Below are 5,333 nucleotides of genomic sequence, written 5' to 3'. Positions count from 1 at the left end.
CCCAGACTGGGAGCTGGTTCCACAGGAGAGGAGCCTGATAGCTGAAGGCTCTGGCTCCCATTCTACTTTTGGAGACTCTATGAACCAAAATTAACTCTGCATTCTGGGAGCGCAGTGCTGTGGAGCAATAGGGTACTATAAGCTCTTTAAGATATGATGGTGCTTGACCATTAAGAGCTTTGTAGGTCAGGAGAAGGACTTCAATCAACAAATTCAATCCTGGATGTTACTGGAAGCCAACGCAAAGAAGCTAATACAGGAGAAATATCTCTTTACCATAACCCTTCCTAACCATAAGGATTTTGTGTTGCCTAAACATGTGCCATGTGTTTAAAACAGTCACTGTGCAGCCATTTCACAAAATTATGTAGAAACGTCTTATATGTTGTTTTTGGGATGGTAATTGCCCTATTCTGTTTGGTTTTTAGGTATGAGGGCATATTGCCCTCAGAGAGTCTGTGCACACCCGTCAGACAGTACAGCAGCCTCACTGATTGGTTGGTCTGCTGTCCTGACTGGATCACACACTTCTCTTCCATTCCGTGTGTTTGTGCTGATGGATGCTTAACTCATGCTGAGCTCTCAGTCATAGTTGCCATGGTGAATTTCTGACCGATCAAAGCTTTGTCTGCAGTGTGTGTGTGTGCAAACATAAATCTACTATATACACATGCACGGCATAAACACACATACATTGCATTTCTACTCAGTTATGTGTAATAAAGCACATCTCTGTCTCTACCACCCACCCCAGTGGGTTTGGGCTATAGGCTCCCATTCATGTCATTGCCATGGAAACTCAACAGCGATTGCAGGTTTGCACAGCAATGAGGGGAAAGCTTATCATGCTGTTTACTGTGGCTCTTTTACATCATCTCACAGACAGTGAAAACTGGAACAAAAGACAAGATACAAAATGGTTTAATCCTATCTATGTAAATACAATGTTTTAATTACAACCAGATTATATGCTTTTTAACGTAAATATGCATCTTATTTAAATTATAATAACAAATATAGTGGCAAGTGGCGAATTGTGGGTTCAAACCTTTTTACAGTAACTGGTTCAAACCCTGAGTTCTGGACCCAAAATGCACGACAATTTGCAGATGCAGGTGAACAATTTATTAAAGCAGACAAAAATCCAGGCTTACATGAGTCCTCAAATCCTGGAATCCAAAACAAGGAGAAACGTCAAAATAACAACTAAACTCAAAAAGGCAAAAATACTTTACAAGGGGTAGGTAAACCAGAACAAGCAGGTACACCCAACAATGACGAGGACATGAAGACTAAACGGAACAGAGGCCTGTACTACAAATCAAGATCAACATGCCTTGGATTTATTTCAGTTACCTGGCTTCACCAAACCTAACAACTGCGGTGTGTCACGACGGTGGTTAACTTAGCACAAAAAGTAAGGAAATTTGTGTTTGGTAGATTATTTCTCTGTGGTAACAATGCTTTTTGGCAATAAATCTTATAGCGTTGGAAAGCCTGTTTAGTTCCCTTTCAAATGGTGCCCAATTTGTAAGGAACATGCATTTGTGGGATGAGCAGCAGCGCTGAGTATGTGGGTTGCGCCCATGAAAACTTTGCCAAATCTTCTCTGCCATTGCCAAAAAGGTTATTATGCTGTTGCTATTGACAATTGTTTTGAGGTTCTGGTACCCCCAGCTGTGCCAATCAGGTGCCTGATTTAGAGATGAGATTCTGCAACCAGTGGCAATCCCATATCTCCACAGTCTGGGACCGAACTCTATCCTCCAAGATGACAACGCTCGCCCCCACAGGGCGGGGTTTATCAGAGACTACCTCCAGAATGTGGGAGTGGAGAGGATGGAATGGCCTGCCAGCAGTCCTGACCCCCCTTGAGCACTTGTGGGATCAGCTTGGGCGTGCTGTTCGTGCCAGAGTGACCAACACAACCACGTTGGCTGACTTACGACAAATGCTGGTTGAAGAATGGGATGCCATCCCACAGCAGTGTGTGACCAGGCTGGTGACCAGCATGAGGAGGAGGTGCCAGGCTGTTGTGGCTGTGTATGGTTCTTCCACACGCTACTGAGGCTCCTGTTTGTGAAATGAATAAATTGTTAAATTGCCAATACGACCAAACGACTCAATGGCAGAATATGCTGTTTGGCATTGGCAGAGAAGATTTGGCAAATTTTTCATGGGCACAACCCACATACTCAGCGCTGCTGCTCATCCCACAAATGCATGTTCCTTACAAATGGGGCACCATTTGAAAGGGAACTAAACAGGATTTCCAACGGTATAAGATTTATTGCCAAAAAGCATTGTTACCACAGAGAAATAATCTACCAAACACAAATTTCCTTACTTTTTGTGCTAAATTTAGTTCAATCAACCCAGGGTTTCCCAATCTAGCAAACATCTACCAGAGCCCCTTATTTTACATAAGAAGAGCAAACTATAATTCTACATAAATATGAAGAACACAGACACGATTTTACAGGCAAAACGCAATACAGTCGTTGCTTCCTAAAAAAGGGAGGAAAGCTAGCAAAAAAGCCGACGCTGTTATGCGTAAATCGCTTATCAATATCACTTCCCCATCAGTCAGGCACAAGATCTGACCATAATTACACTTGTGCTTTCCATAAACTGTCATTGCTTTAGCCTATTATTTCAGTTGCAACCCTGGTAGTGGTAAGCGATTGTCGGCGCAAATAAGAAGTATAAAAACATAATTCAAACCGATGTGCTCCTTGGGCTTTGGACAGCTACCAAAGTCTTTCCAATTCTACGATAAACCAGAGTGAAGCATCCTCCAATCAGCAACATTCCAGTTATCAGGGTTCCAAATAGGTAGATATCCTCAACGTCCTCCACGGAAAGAGCAGAGAGACACACGACACGCTATTTCTCCCAGCCGTCCATCGTATACCCCGCAGCAAACGTTCCGTCAGGACATGCTGGCTCACCCAAACCAGTGCTCCTCCTCGAGAATACAGTGTCAATTGCGTTGAGAGACCAGTTAATCAATTCCATGATTTTTAGGTATTTCTCTCTCTTTTCCTCCTAAACCTACACACACACATACAAACAAGCACATACGCGTCCCGTGTTAACAGCTGGTCTCGGCCGATACCAGGGACGCGCAAGATGTAACAGAGTTTCAATCGCCATTTCGGCGCCAGACTAACACTCTGGGGTGTGTCCCCTCTTTGTCCGTAAAATGTGTTGAAGTCTTGCGGGGTTCCCCACTACTTCAGCGTTGGGAGTAGCCATTTTGGGTCTTTGTAACAAACAACAAAGAGCTTACAAGCAGGCGGCACATCCGACCGCCATCTTGAACCTCGCGTGGTTAGTCGACCGCGTGGCCCTGCTACTCCTACCCCCCCCCTTTTTCCTCCTCCTATCCTGCACACACACACACACACACACAAACTGGATTGCTGTTTTGTTTGCTAGAACTGTAACAAGTAACTAGAGTTGTGACGATTGAAAGATTATTGATTGACCATCAGTATTTTTGAAGTTAAATAAATTGTTATATTTTAACTAGTCATCTGTGATTTGTATATTGCATTGTAATAACAGCTGGATTATACAGGTTAGTGCTCAATCTTTCACCCTTCTTGTGTCCCTTTTAAAGCTACAAAGATAAATTAATGACGTTAATTGAGATCTGTATTTAAAAGAGACGACCTTTGAGACGGTTTCCACAGTTCAGCTATTGGCCCCTGAGTCAGGGTGGTGCCCCGTTTTGATAGTTGTTAATATGATAAAGTTATTAATATCCATATTTTGATTAATAATGATAAACATTGATAATTTGCCAATAATTGAGTCTGTAACCATACCAATTCCCAACACCATAAAAGAGCAACCTACGAATATCAGAGTAGTACTTGTCTTGATTGTTTTATCCCTGACTACATTACTCTGTATATACTTTGCATATTCTACTCAGCCTGTCTGATACTTTGACACTGGTCTGTAAAACTACACTGCCTTACAGTTTCTTCTCTGCCCACACAGGTTCCATCCTTGGACCTCTTACAAGACAGCGGAGCTTTATTTCATCTTGAAAATATGTGAAACCTTGATTTGCTTTATATTTATTGTAATATTTTCTAGTTCAAATACATTCTTGCAACATCTACAATTATGTCTTTTAATTTTTGTTAACATATGGTGTGTAGTCAGTATGAGATTGAACAGCTTTTACTGTACAACTTGTAGGCCCACACAAGGCAGATGCACAGGAGAGCTAAGAGAACAAGAGAAATCACAAACTGAGAAATATTATTTATTTTACAATAGCTGGACAACAACAACAATATACTGTACAACAATAATAACAAAAGAGTCACTTTAGGTGGCAGTGGTGACAGAATGAAAAACAGGCCTATGGAATGCCTCTCCCGGGGGTCCAGATTGGGTCACCCACCCCGGGTGACCATTTATTTATTTATAACCATATCATACCATTATGAGTCTGGACCTGTGAACCTTGATGTGTGTCCGGAAATGACATCCTCCTTCCTGGGTTTTGAAACTCTGGCGAGGTTAGCAGCCAAACGGGGAACTTAGAAATGGGATTCGGGATCTTGGTATTTCACCGATGGATCCAGCCTTCTCTGAAAGACTGCATCCATCATGTCATTCCTGAAAGTCTGTGTTGTTTCCTGGTAGACAGGTCTGGCAATCCATTGTTTGGATTGTTTTTGGAAAACCACATTGTGTCTTTGGAGGCCTGAAATGAAAACCAACATGACTGAGGACTTTGGTCTGTTACGATTCTGATCTGAAGGCTATATCATATCATGCAAGTTATACCAGCACGTGCAAGTGTTATGTTGTAAAAGATAAATATGGTAATTTATATATTTAGGCGATAAATTACATACAGATCATTACTGATATGTGTATCGCTCAAAACTCTGAAGTATCAGGAGGTTATAGTATCAATATAATATATTTTTAGTACTTACCAGATGCTGTTTTTGCTTGTTTGCCTGTTGTTCTGTTTGTGCCTTGTCATTGTGTGTTGTGGTTCTCGTTATGGTCCATGACTGCCAACATTGTTCGCGCTTGCATTGATGCATATTCAAAGTGCAATCTTTTAGGACAGTATTTGAGAAGGGCATTATGGAAGACCTCAAGTTGTCCTGGTGAAACAGAAATAAAGACAGTACAAATGAGAAAATACTGTATAAACAATACATGGAACACAGATTACAAGTTGTGTGCATGATCTGTTGAAGATTGGCTTTATGTAATTTTCATTGTCTGTGGTGCAATATTAACACCTAATACATTGTAAACCAGTTTCACAGAAATAGTTCCCACACAAACTA

General features: G+C 41.5%; 1 long non-coding RNA gene across 1 annotated transcript; it reads right to left on the bottom strand.

Annotated features, from left to right (window-relative positions):
- Positions 1-4,434: 4,434 nt before the first annotated feature.
- On the bottom strand, positions 4,435-5,141 carry LOC116040506. The gene is made up of 2 exons (XR_004102703.2): positions 4,968-5,141; positions 4,435-4,729 (listed from the first exon to the last, which is right to left on the bottom strand). It is a non-coding gene; the product is annotated as an uncharacterized LOC116040506 (long non-coding RNA).
- Positions 5,142-5,333: the final 192 nt, after the last annotated feature.

Source organism: Sander lucioperca, chromosome 9 (assembly GCF_008315115.2).
Source record: "Sander lucioperca isolate FBNREF2018 chromosome 9, SLUC_FBN_1.2, whole genome shotgun sequence".
Taxonomy (NCBI): Eukaryota; Metazoa; Chordata; class Actinopteri; order Perciformes; family Percidae; genus Sander; species Sander lucioperca.
Note: the sequence above shows the minus strand (reverse complement) of the source record. Positions and strands in the feature narration are given on the sequence as shown.